This window comes from Scophthalmus maximus, chromosome 7 (assembly GCF_022379125.1).
Source record: "Scophthalmus maximus strain ysfricsl-2021 chromosome 7, ASM2237912v1, whole genome shotgun sequence".
Taxonomy (NCBI): domain Eukaryota; kingdom Metazoa; phylum Chordata; class Actinopteri; order Pleuronectiformes; family Scophthalmidae; genus Scophthalmus; species Scophthalmus maximus.
In genome coordinates, this window is record NC_061521.1 from 13,693,235 (window position 1) to 13,707,112 (window position 13,878).

A 13,878-nucleotide genomic window follows, 5' to 3' on the forward strand; every position below is an offset into this window, starting at 1 on the left:
GGGGGGATGCTATGAAAACTGCCCTATGATAAAGTAGGCATTCATATTTTCTGATATAGTTGAGTATTTTCAAAATAAAATGTGTTTCATAGCTTTTTAATTGAATACAAGTTTAGGGAGTGACTGTGGATCCTGAGGTAAGGTAGGAAAATTGAGGGAATTAAATCCAGTGTAACTCAGTGACCATGTTTCTATAATGATACAAGTCTTTGCTGAAGATGTTAGTTTAGATCTATAGTTTGTTAAAATGACTCAAATTGTGAGAAGCCACAAAAACTGCAACGTGCATAAATCTGTTTCAGCATTGTGACTCACTATCAATTCTGATAGAAAATATATGATAAATGTAATCTCTGCCGACAGTGCTGAAGTGTCCATGGAGAAAATCAACAACCCACACCTCTGAATGTACAGTAACAATAAAGGAAACACAAAGAATGTCTGTTCTTGTGGTAATACATTTAAAACCTTGTAAAACATCACTTCCTGCACCTATACTGAAAATGCAATATATCTGTGAAAAAGTATTACAAGTTGAGCATAAGCAATTAAGCTCCTCACTCACCCTGAGGGGAAACTTTTCCACCTTCATCGCCTTCTGCCCCGTTTCTGATATCAGCTTCCTGTGCGGCTCCTGTGGAGGAACCATGTGAATAACTAACAGAGCAACACTCAGCTCTGCTGGAAGGATTCGGGGTACGTTCAAAATAAATATAGATATAGACATTCACATTCACATTTTCTCCTTGTACATGTTTGACTTTGTCCTCATCATTACCAGTGATTACTGGCTGTGCCAACGTCAGAGCGGCAGCTCCGGTAAACATGGCAGCACAATGTTGTTCCAGAAACCGACGTTGTGGTTGCACACAGGCTGCGTCTCGAGGGGAACAACCACGGGAGACCTGCAGCAGACACAGGGGGAGGAGCAGGGCATCGTACAACAAAGACTAAACGTGGACTCAGGAAATCATCTACATTCATCAAAAATTTGAGACACACTCTGAATCCAGTCTTTATTAAGCACAGCTTGTCCCTGGATTAGTAAGAGGGTGTCTGGGCGGGACTGAGAGGACATGACGATCAACAGTTGGCACAGCGAGGCTGATCCCAGCAGGCAGTGCTGTTGTGGCATAGCTGGGGTGACGGCGTGCCCAGCACCTGGCTGGTGCCCCGAGGGGAGCTGGCAGATGGTCCTGAAGCCAGGGTGTGCAAAGGAAGAGGGTGCCTGCAGGTGAGGAGAGGAGGCAGTGCCAAACAGAGGGCGGTGTGGTATGTGTGAGTGTAAAGGAGTCAGGGAGGTGGTGTGTTGGGCAAAGGGAGTCCAATGGACTAGGCTGGAGAGGGGTCACAACATGCCCCAGGCAGACAGATGTTTCCGCTCATTAGGCCTTGCAACACTGGTCTGCATACTTTGCTGAACGACTGAATTATTAATCCCTGCGATGTCTGCATCTTTCAGTAACCCGTCTGTAACCCCCTTTTGCAGTGTTTCCTGGCTTCATGCAACCCTGCATATAGGTGCAGCTTCTGCTGAACCGCAGACGGCTCCTATATGTTCTGCCAGAATGACCAGCGTTTAGAGACACACAGAGATTGCCACGAGTGTCATTTACACACCGTCCAATGAGTGCTAATCCACGGGGACCTTTGAGCCTAAAATGTCACTGGCTGAGGCTCCTCTGAGCGCACACAAAGGTCACCAGTGACACTCGTTCCAGGGCTCTGTATTGATTCCCAATCTACCGCCATTATGCCTGGCAGTTACGGATGGATCTGAAATTCTAATCATGGGAATAAATTCAGTGTTAGCATGTATCTGAAATTGTAATGTAATACCAACACATGCATAATTCAATCTAATATCAAGGATTCCCGTGCGTTAACAGACCCGCTGGGGCATCAACATTGGCTGCCATCTAATGACTTTATTCATATGATTCTTGATATATTATTGTTATTCATTCATAGTTTGAAAGTTAATACTAAACAACTACCATTGAAATAATGTAAGTTTAATCTGTTTATCTATCTATCTATCTAAACATTTAGCATTTAGCTCCAGTTATAATGTTGAAAATAATTTGGTGTTGCACTGCTTTTTCTATTTCTGCACCAACATGATGCAAATACAGAATGCACACAACTAAAACAGAAGCTAAGCACAACCAACAACAACAAGGAGGTAAACTGGAAAACTAAATCATATAGTTAATTTCAAATACCATAATGGAATTCATAAATACATCTCAGCCTCAAACGTACTATTATAATTCCCTGGTTTTCACTAGATCATCTTTAAATTAAATCAGCAATCATTGAGACTAGCCGTCCCACTGTAGGAAATATTTGTTATATAGAACCAGACATTTTCATATTCTAAACAAGCAAAACAAAAAAACAAAAATAGACCTAAGTGTCTGTATGGAGCTGCTGAGTGTGTATGAAGTGGCCTGTTGCCTGCCTGAGCACAGATGGTGGCAGAGCAGGATGTACTGACCTGAGATTATGCCCACATTCACATGCACACATACACACAAACACATTCAGGATAATAACATAGGCACTGATGCATATATGAATGCAGCGCTCACAAATACCCACATGCGCACACACGCACACGCAGGAACGCACGAACGCACGCACACACACACACACACACGCACACAATGTGCTGATCAGCCAAGTCAAGAGCTCATACTATGGCACAGGAAGTGACTGCAGACAGTCTGGCTAGTCATTTGAGAAGGCGTCACACTTGTTTTACAAATATCAGAAGTCAGAACCCAACGTGCTCTTAATTCTGTAACCAAAACTGTTTCCTCTCCTATTTTCAGTGATTCCAGGCATTCCGACATGTCGATCAAAGGCAGTTCACAGAGACATCCATGGCCAAGCAGAATAATTAGTGCACTGGAACAATCAATATGGGGGTGGAACGCGTAGGAAAAGCAATCTACGGGAGAGCAGGAAGAGAACTGCAAGACTGAGCAAAATCCAAACAGGGAGTACATTACAAAGTGACACCTTAACATCAGTGTTAGCTATTCAACTCACTGTGATGAGTTCATACAGGAGTGCAGGATGTCCAGCTCTAATAAAAACTCTAATATTCATTATTTCTATTCTAAAAAGAGAATTATTGATCACTAACAAAAGCTATTGAGATATCCTCAGTGAGTGTACAGACGTGTATAGTAAAGGCTGGAGACAAATGGCAGCGCTTAAAGACAGGAAGACGGATAGATAGGTGGATGATTGAGGCGAGGGCTCAGCAGATCGATCGGCAGAGGAAGAGTAGAGGTCCCCGGGGGGAGCGGGGCCTTTTTAGCACTATGTGAGGAGAGAGGGATGACATGTTTCCCCTTTGAGGTGTTGAGTATGTGAGGGAGGGCTGTGCCGCGATGGCCAGGGTGGAAAGATGCATGAGAGGAGAAATGTGTGGCCCCGGCTCTCCGCGGTGTGACAGACGGAGATGGCGAGCGACAAACAGAGCTCTCTGAGAGAGGAGAGGAAGGCATGCCGGTTCTCCAGACTCCAGCTCCCCGCCGTGACTCTGGGACGTCAGCCATACCGTGCCCATCCTCGCCCAGTGACAGCCAACAAGAGAAATGCAGAGCTTTTTCATTTGATCTGGGGGCTTTTGGATACATCATCCCCCCGTCTTTCTGGAAATACTTCAGGGGGAAACCCAATTAAAACGGACCAAAGAGAACATGGCAAGGATACCTGAAGGCAGCCCTGTGCAGTGATGAGTGGCAGGTGGAAGCAGAATCGTGGGAAATATATAATGGCCACAGTCAGTCTCACTGCTTGTGGGGTGGAAAGCATCATGACATCCTTTAAACCCAAACGACACATAAACAAAAATATTCTTACACGACATCAATATCATTAAAAACCTTATAACTCACAATTACGAAATGTACAATCAAAATCATTTCAATACATGAAAATACAACAAATAAACACGATAAGTTGTTGCTATCCAAAATACACCATTTACATTTAACTGTGGGGAGGAAACATGGCGTCCATGGAAATAGAGAATTGCTCCCCCATTTCTAGAATAATAGGAATTTGAAATGGCTACTCCCACTCACAAAAGGCATTAATGAAAACACGATGTGTGTGTCGACCGCCATCCTTTCAACAGATTAAGGTTCTGACACTCAGCAAGGCGATCCATTTGCACAAACAAATAAATAAAACATTGACTCAGAATTTGCACCTTGGCAACAGCTTCACTGTTATTATAAAACCAGTCCGTGTGGGAGAGACAGAGAGGAAGCAGCTCCAACTGTGTCCAGACAGGCCACAGATCATAAATGATAGTTATCTGTTATATTGATATCAGATATCAGAGAGTGATGTTAAACATGAAACATAAAAATAGTTCAGAATAGTCTACAAAAAAATCAAATAAAAGAAATATGTTCCTTTTGAGAGGACTCTGTGAGAAGGAAATATTTTCATATACTTTCTTGCTAAGAGCTGGATGAGAAGATTGATACCACTCTTAAGTATTGTACGTTTGAGGGGGCAAGTTAATTTGGTTTAATATATCGTTGGAGAACCTCCAGCCACCAGCCCGTGTATGGCCCCTCAAGACAATTTGATCTCAGAGTGGATTACTGATGTTGCACAAGATATTAAAAAGACACAGAAATACACCACAGGAAATTCCAGTTTTTACTCTGGCCTGTGGTGAAACAACTGTCATAACATTTGTCACCCAACTTTCAGTTAGAGTTGGGGGGTGCTGAGAGTTTTGGTGCGTGTCAATAGGCATATTCCATTTTTCCAGTGTATGTAGACTAGCTGTGGCAATATACATTGTGCTATAAGTACCTGAATTGTGAAGTCTCACCCTCAATGGATCATATTCAGTTGTAAAACCAGATTCATTTTCCATTTCCAAAGTGCCTGTCTGGGATTGTAAACTCCTTCGCCTGGAGAGGCTCACGCCAGCAGGGATTTGCTTCTTCGTGGCCAAAGGACCATCCGAGGGAAGTAGTATAAACATTTGTTCATTAGATTTACAGAAAATACAATGAATGATCTAAAATGAAATGAAACTACAATCACAGTCCCTGCCAGCCCTACCAGCATCCCTTCATCCAACATCCCTGAGACGCTCTCTGTCTAAAGGTCTTTTCGTCTCACTGTCCGCAAGAAAGCACATTTCCCAGAAATGTCTAACTGTTCCTTTAAATAGATGATTTAGGAAAAAAAACTACAGTATTTAAGACAAAATGTCATTTCAACAGAGGTCCAATCTGTGATGACACTTCCTTTCACCCGGTAAACACCCACACTTACGTCACACATTAATGTTTTTGGCCTGCGATGCATAGGCCAGTTGTCTATTGTCTCTCTTAATTGATGTCAGAGCCCTGAGGTGCATTAGTGCATTACATGATGTGCCCATGCTGGTGTGCACTTGCCCTCTCTGCAAGAGCGTCCCGCCTCGTCTACCAGCTGCACAATACAGCCAGAGCATATTGATTTTACTGCTTATGGAGGCAGAATAAAAGGAGCGGAATATTTATTCTCACTGACCTGCCTGAGTGCTGGTCGGGAGGAGGTGGGCAGGCGTCCATCTGTAGAGCGCTTCTCATTGGGCTTTTCCACAGACGCACCCAAAAGCAAGACTGATTTATTGAGCAGGAGAGGAAAGAGGGAGGCAGACAGCATGCACACCACAAATCCCTCAAACTGTCTAATCTGCAAACATGGCACATCTCTCTCTCTGGTCAATTTAAGTTATGCTCTATCACACGCAGACATTTAAACTCCGTGCTATGCAATACCACCTGGCGGGCGGACGATCAATGGAAAGACCCAGTTCATATCAAATTCTCTGGCTGATTGAATTACAATCTTTTTCATCTTGCTGGCAGGGAGCTGTGAAAACGGAAAACTGAGATTGGGTATCTTATCAGATTTTCCAAGATCTAATTAAAGCAAAATGATTTGCAGACTTTATAATTGCTTGAATTCAGAGCCCGTGAAAACCCCTCCTCGAGTCTTGCTGGATATTTATCACCACCAGGATTTAATCTATTTATCAACCAAACTGAGGGAAACGTGGGGATCGTTGAAAAAAAAAAAAGGAACCACTTCAGGTTGAATGGGGAAAGTGAGCTCGGCTCAAACCAAGCGAAGGAGGAGGTGTTGCTGCTGAGGAGCGACGTGGACGTTCCTGATCACAAGAGACCTCAGGGTGGTAAAAGGAAGCTCACAGGAACAATGTGGCACTTGGCCACAGCAACATTACTGCCACTGTGGGGCAGTAGTCCATTAAACTACTATATTATCCATTACTGTAGAATGAAATATCCTCAGCTGCACCATTCACTGCATAATTCACCTGGCAAGAAATAGTGTTAGTGTTTATTGTGGCTAGAGCATCTGTCTTGGGAAAATGATAATAACAAAAAAAAGTCAAGAATCACATGACTTCACAAACAGTGATTATTGCTCAGAGCTCTCAAGAGGGTCCTCCATTATTAACAAAGCACAAATCAATGTTTATGACCATCATAAAAAACCTGCAAACTAGAAAGGCCCCAAAGCCTGATACATCCATAAAATCTGTTTTTTTCTTCCTTACACACCTTTTTCTTATCAGCTTCAAGCGGATTTAGCCTGAAACTATTCCACTAGTCCTTGAAGTCCCTGCTTTAACTGACCCTGAAGTTCAGTCCCAAGACCAGATGAAGAAGAGTCAGGCACATTATTAGCACACAGACCTTGATTTGGAGATAAAATGATAATTAAAGGCATCGCTGAGTTACTCACAACTACTGCTGGAGGCAGAGAAGAATGGTCCAAACCTGTGGAGGGCAAAGTAAAGTGGCGACAGGATGTTTTTTTTTTGTTGACGCTGAGCATGATGTCTGCTTTGCGTGTGCGTCACAGTGATAGTCTGTGAATTGTCTAACAAGATGGAGCAAAACAAGTTCTGCCCACATAAAACAGTGAAAGGAACTTGAATAAAATAACACAAAAATGATTGTGGTTTACTCTGTTGATTGTTTGCCCTGACTTACAGTAGCACAAGTTATTATGGTTAGAATAAATGAGAAAATGTAAGTTGTTTTAATAAAAATAAAATGGGGGGGGGGTATTTCAGTGATAGTATTTCTGATGCCAATTATTTTAATGTCATACTGATGCCGATCATACATTATATCTCAAAAGCTTTTATTTAAAGAAAAAAAAAAAAAGAAACAATGTTATTCTAAAATGAAGTAAATACAAATGCAGAGGTTTGATATTGGAAGAAAAGGCAACAGAGAATGTGATGGGCTACGCATACAGTTGCACAGGAAAGGGTAAAGAAAGCATGGATTATTCATGTCTATTCCCACAGTGCAAACAGCTCCTTTTTTTGATGGATTGTGCCCGGGGCACTCCTCCCTGCTCAATACCAACAGTCCCAGGCAGCCCAGACTCACGCTGCTCCACATAGCCGGGATGATGAGCTCCCCCGGAATCACAGACGCGGCCAACGGCTCTCATCTCCCTGCCACAGTCCGACGGAATGACGGCGTGTGGTCTGAGGTGAAACTAAATTTAAACTCGAGTATCGAGAGGTGGGTCGTGTAGCGGAGAGGTTGTGTGAGACGAGTGCTGACGGCGTTTGACAGAGCTCATTTTAGTTCAACTGAAGGAGAGGAAAAAAACATGGATGGAGCATAACGGCCTGTCATGCCAATCGGCTGACAGGTAGGAGGCGCCGAGAGGTGGTGACATTGTCGCCTACGGTGGAGTGCAGCAGCATGTAGTGAACATGTATCGCTGCACCAGTTTGTTATCTAGGAAAAGACTCTGGCGTGTGTCTTTGTGTGGATACAGTAGGTGAGCTCACCTGGATCAGCTCCAAATGACAGCAGTGGAAATGCTGCAGGGTTGTTAAGTCAGGAAGGTGCTGAAGCTTATTGTGGTTGGAGCTCCTCAGAAGAGAGACTCAAGAATGCAGTTTCAGTGGGATCTTTAATCCCAACTTAGCTCTTCATACAGCTCAGAGACAGATCAGGTTCAAATACATTCAGTCCGCGCTTCATATTTATACTCGTACACCCTCAGCCTACGTAACAACATGTTGGCTGGTGTTTGACTCCGGGTGCTTCCTCACACTGAGTTTCCTTCAAAACAGGACAAACTTTTAACGTCATTTGATATCAAAAAAGGAAGCATCTGCTTCCACAAGCTCTGACTGTCAGCCCCTAAGTACCAACACTGTGGACACATATATTCAACATTTTATCAAAGAATTTGTTACTGCATCCTGGTTAATTCTGATTTTGGGCCTTATTTATTCATGTTGTTTCTGCTGCATATATTAGCAGGACACACAGCCAAAATAAAATAAAATAATACTGATAATAGAGGAATGAATCTGCAGTGGGACCTTCAATAAATTACAGATCACACACTAGTTTATTATTTTATATCATATGAATTTAGAAATAAAAGAAAAATTGAGAAAAATTAGAAATATTCCCATTAACTACAAATTCAGAGGCAAAACTCAATTGAAAACATAGTAACTAGATGAACACACGCAGAGATAGCTGGGTTTAAAGAACGCTCCTCTGAATCCTCCGCTCAGGCTGCACCGCTGAAATAGCTTTCCCTCCATTTGAGCTCTGAACTGAGGGTGAACCTGACCTTATTTCCAACTCCATTTATAAAAAGGGTCTATTTGCAGACACCGAGAGTCTGTGCCAGATTTCTCTTGGCAGAGGATTTGAAAGCTGTTCAATGTAAAGAAGTCCACCACAGTGCGGGTCAAATCTCAATAACAAACGTTGCCTGAAGCCACCAACACCCCAGACAGCCAGTGATCGTGCAGACTGTCTGACTCACTGAGGGGAAACTGAGTAATCCTGAGATTTCACACTCGAGCCGTCGTCATTCTAAACCGTCTCCTCGCGTTTCTCCACGTGAAGATGGTCAACCAACCATTCGAAGTACCTTAGCAACAGATAGAATCCTTTATGCCGCGGACCTACAGTGAACGTCAACCTGCGACTTTCCTCCAATGAGCTCGCTTCGCCGCAAAGAGGAGGAGGCAGCCGTAGGCAAATAAAGCAGGGGCTCAAACAAAGGGAGTAGGCTTTAGAATCATTGCATTACCTCTGTTGAACCATCAGTATTCCTTCCACATCCACTGCTATCACTCCCCACATTTATTCTGAGTGCTATTTAGGCTCGTGTGTAATTATTCTGTCACTTAACAGGCAGAAACCATGCTCCGTGAACGAGCGGTACCACGCTCGACAATTATCATCAACACTGAAGTCTTTCCCCGGCCCGGTGAGCCGATCGAGGCAAAGCAATTTCATACAGACATACATTGTGCCTCCAGTATTAAGTATGAGCCACATAGGGAAATATGTTGCATTAACATTCACAGCGGCCAGACAAGTGCAAGAGCTCGTCAGAAGCATAAGCCCCATTTTTTTACCCCCAAAATGAAAGCTCATCTTCAGTGGCAGGGTGACTTCAGAGACACATGCAGATCAATACGTTTTTCTTCCTATTGATGCTGGAGTTCAGTCAGTACTTGGAAAGTTGGCAGTATCGGCTAATGCAGTAATGGGATTTTATGAAAACATCCGAGATTTCCTGAGTGCTTTGTGAATAGTCCGAAGAGAAAATTGCTAAATTAAACCTTGACAGAAATATGTATTTCACTTGGAGTCAACTCATAGAAGTACAGCATGAGAAAGATTAAATAAAGACCTAATGCCTAAAGCGCATGAGCTAACCAGCTCCTACGCACCACAAATAGCCCCTGTACATGTTCACCAGATGTGATTTGAATCTAACTTGATATTATATCATTTAAAGATTTACTTTTATCTTCAGAAAAAAAAAAGAAAAGCTGACTTGATTTGGCACAATGGAACTGCGTCACCAATTGAGGAAGCAAAACAAGGAAGAGGATAGCGTTCTCCCGGTATCTATCCCCAGTGATGGAATGGGCATATGTGGAACAGTCAAGATGACAAAAACAACTCAACTTCACAAGAGAAAAATAACAATAGGCATTCACTCCGGGGAGAGAACTCCAGGACTTGAGAGGCTTCAAATATGACATGCAGTTTGCCTCCTTTTCAGATCAGCAGGTAACACAACAGGCCTACTTATTAATACTACCAGACGTTTAACTCAAGGTTATTTGTTCAAATTGGGATTTTTACAGGGGCGTTTCTGCTTTGGACAGTAGCCAGGCTGCTGGCATTGAGTTAGCCATGATGCTAATGCTGCCGCTAATTAACGCTAGGAGGCAGAAAACGAAGTAGGAGCTTTGGTGTAAATAGTTCTTTGTTCTCCTCATTATCTCCAAAGTGGTGACGACAAAATTTCTCAGGAGCTCTGAGAAAAAATACGGGCATCCTTACTGGCGTCTTGCTACTGCAGCGTCTTTACGACAGTGACCAGACAATAATACCACCTGGAACCACTAGGGGCAGGAAAGTCTGTTGCCTACTAATACTTCAAACCGAGAAGGAGCTTATCAAAAATCATTCCACATCACTTTCCTCATAAAATGAAACAACAAACCGGTAAAGCTTTGCCCCAGACGGATCATATACTGTTATTCCTTGCACTTTGCACTTAGCTCTTTACTGACATATGCAATGAGAAGCCCACACAACATTACCCAATAACTTCATCCTATTTGGTGGCGTTACGCTCTTTGGCTGCGGCTCCTGCAGCTCAGTGGAGAGCCTTCCTCCAGGGAGGGGCCTGCGTGTGGGCTGATGGATGCAACGGGTCACCTCCTGACTCCTCCGCCCACCGGACTCCTCCGCTCCACTCTGCCGGTAAATGCAGAGACGCAAACACATGAAACAAGACAAGGAAATTACTCGCTCAGGGATTTGTTTTGTTGCTCTTTTGCTCTGAGGCCTGAAGAAATCTCTCCCCAGGGAGTGAATGACACTACTGAGATTCATTTCTTAGTGTTTTTTCAAACATTCATTCACCTCATTTTAATTTGATAAACACAGCACTTCGTTCTGGAAAGCAAATCAAATGTAATGTTATACAATGCATCCTTCCCCAAACGTCTAGTTTATGTAAAAGCAATACCGACACTTAATCTCTCTAGTTATGGAATGATTTAATAAACAAATCAAATCTAATAAAACATTTCTTCAGTATTGATCTCTCTCTCCCTCAGCAGACAGGCAGAGAGAGAAGCCGTCTCTTAAGCAGAAATTACACTGTTGTCTTTCGCAAGATGTTATAAAACACACATCCACAGAAAATCGGGACTGTAACTCACAATGCCGGGCTAATCACATGAACAGCCCAATCAAGTATGCTCCCGCTCCCTCTCCCTCCAGAGGCCTAATCCCTCTTAGGGAGAACGTAAGAAACGTGCCAGCTGCTTCCAGGAGTACAGCTCAAGGCCTGACTGCCCTTGTGACACCACGCTGCCCCTAATCTCTCGAACAAATGATGAATTTGCACTGTGGAAAAATATTACCACGGTCACAATCATTTGATTAGGTTGTGCAATTTTTTTCCTCCACGTACGACAAAGATTGAGAGAGGGGGAAACAAAGAACCTCACACCTTTCTTACATAATATTATTCTACTAAATAAACTTTATCAAATAATAAATGTACTGGAATGAAGCCAAATGTCCTCTACTCTATTCCATACACAGGGGAAGTCATCTGCCTATAGGTCAGCATCGAAAAAGACATCAGTCATAATTCAGTCTGCTTTCATCCCATGAAATATATGTTATATCTGCAAACAGATGTGGTCCAAAGAGGCAATGAGGGTTATTCATCTGGATCAGGATCAAATCAGATCAGGCCGCGATCTGAGTGCACTGAAAAAGTAGAGCAGTAGTGCTCAGATAGATATTTGTATTAAAAGTTGCCTTTACAGGTAATTTGCCATTTGCTTTATTCCCCATCCAGGATAACATGGGTTGTTTAAACAAGGATGGAGATGTCAGGCTGCATTAGCATCCAGACAGACACTGCACCCAGAGGATTCGGCGGTTCCGGGAAAAATCAGTCATTAAATTTGCAGCCGTTCTGCAGCGCTCCATCGTCTGCTCACGGGATGAGGGGCCGCTCTTCTTCTGGCAGGGGATGCTCTTACCACAGCGCAGGTTCATATTTCTGATTCACCTCACAGATAAAGGGCCATCTGTAACACATGCCACAAAGGCACAGGATGTTTTTTTGGTGAAGTTTCGCTGGGTGATATCATTATTCCTGAACTGTGGAGGAGATGGTAAGCCATCTTTGAACAGCAGGGTCTTCAAAGTGCCCATTCAATATTTAGAGCACGCAAATTTTTTTACAGGCTACCGACAAAGGACTGTGCTAAAAATAAACAGCAGCCTGGTTAGCCCTTGCTTCTGTATTGATTTAGAAATGTCTCATTTTAGGCTTTAAGAACCTGTCTACATAAATGAAATGAGCATTTCAAAATCAAAGTGTCATTGTTGGCTGTCAGTCTGAACTGAATCAGTGAAATACAATGTTTACTTACTAAATGACATTAAGTTTGGTCTTAAATTTTTCCCTGTTTACTTCAGTGTTACAGTCTATAGTCCATAGACACAGAAGCAAATCGCAATTTTAAATTGATAAATCTCTTCAGGCGTGCTGTATTTTGAGGCTCACGGTGTTCACAATTGTTGCTCCGCCATTATCTTTTTTGATTGATTGTCGAGATATTTGCCACTCCTGCTGGCGGCTTCTCGGCAACTGAACATTGACTTGTTTGCAGCGCCCTGTTCATCTAATGCAAACAAAGGATTTTATGTTGTTTCTCATTTCGAGTGCCCTTCCCCCGTCTACCTTTTGTCTCTGAGAGCCCTGGTTTGTTGTGAGAAGCTTTCAATCGGAGCCCTGCTGGCCTGCCCCCTCTCTCCTGCCTCAAAGCCGGCTGCAGATGAAAAATTTATGACTCTATGCCTTGGAAACCTCACATTCCATTTGAAGTGCTGCTCCTCTGATGCTGCCCCCGATGATGGCGACAGCGTCTGCCGTCTTCATTTGACCGGCGCTTTCCCTCACAGTGGGAGTGCAAATCAGGGAGAGAGGCTGGGATGGTGTCCGTGGCCTTACACCTCTTTACTGGTATTCACTAATCACGGACAGATTTCTCTTGGCTGTGCAATGAGACATTGATTAGCTTTTAAAAGCCAGTGTCTGTAAACCCGCCCCCACACAGTATAGCAATATGTCTACATTATGTTCTGGCTCTTTGTCTCAGATGTCTTGGATAATATCATAGTAGAATATTGCTGCTGATCATGCATCATATAATGTGATGTTGCACCTTATGGTCCTTAAAGTAAATACAATGGAGGAATACCCATGTTCACTGGGAGTAAAGCATTGCACATGCCCTCTGTGGTAAACTTTATATCGGCAAGTTACAACTGTTTGACTCTGTAATACATTTCTTCAAAGGCCAATCATTGCAGAAATGCTAATGCCAATATACACAATATAGCATAAGTTCCCACACTGCCATGGCAGCCTGACCATCAATAATGGAAGGACCCGTACTAAAGTCTCACCCTGCTTAATACAGTTCCCATTATCTACGAATCAAATCTTTACTTCTTTGCAAAAACAACATCGAAGACATCATTTTGTGTTTTAAGTGTGCTACTTAGTGAGATTTCAGTGGACTTTCCAAAATAAATACCATTAATACAAAATTAAGTATAGACAATAAAGTATATTTTGTGAATAAACACACATTTTAGAACCTTTAGTTTTGAAAAATACATTAAAACAATATCACCGGATGTTTTTTTATGGATAATTTCCAGATGTTACACATTGTTCAAGTTATTCATGAAGGATTGTGTA

General features: G+C 42.8%; 1 long non-coding RNA gene across 3 annotated transcripts in view; it reads right to left on the minus strand.

Moving 5' to 3' along the window:
* Positions 1-13,878, minus strand: part of LOC124850116 — a 24,601-nt gene continuing 10,723 nt past the window's right edge. The window contains exons 3-4 of one of the 3 annotated variants that reach the window (XR_007030979.1): positions 10,682-10,838; positions 1-905 (exon numbers count right to left, since the gene is read on the minus strand). This is a non-coding gene — a long non-coding RNA (uncharacterized LOC124850116). Of the gene's footprint in view, positions 10,839-13,878 lie in introns of all 3 variants that reach the window. The other 2 variants (XR_007030978.1, XR_007030977.1) reach the window with 2 other exon arrangements.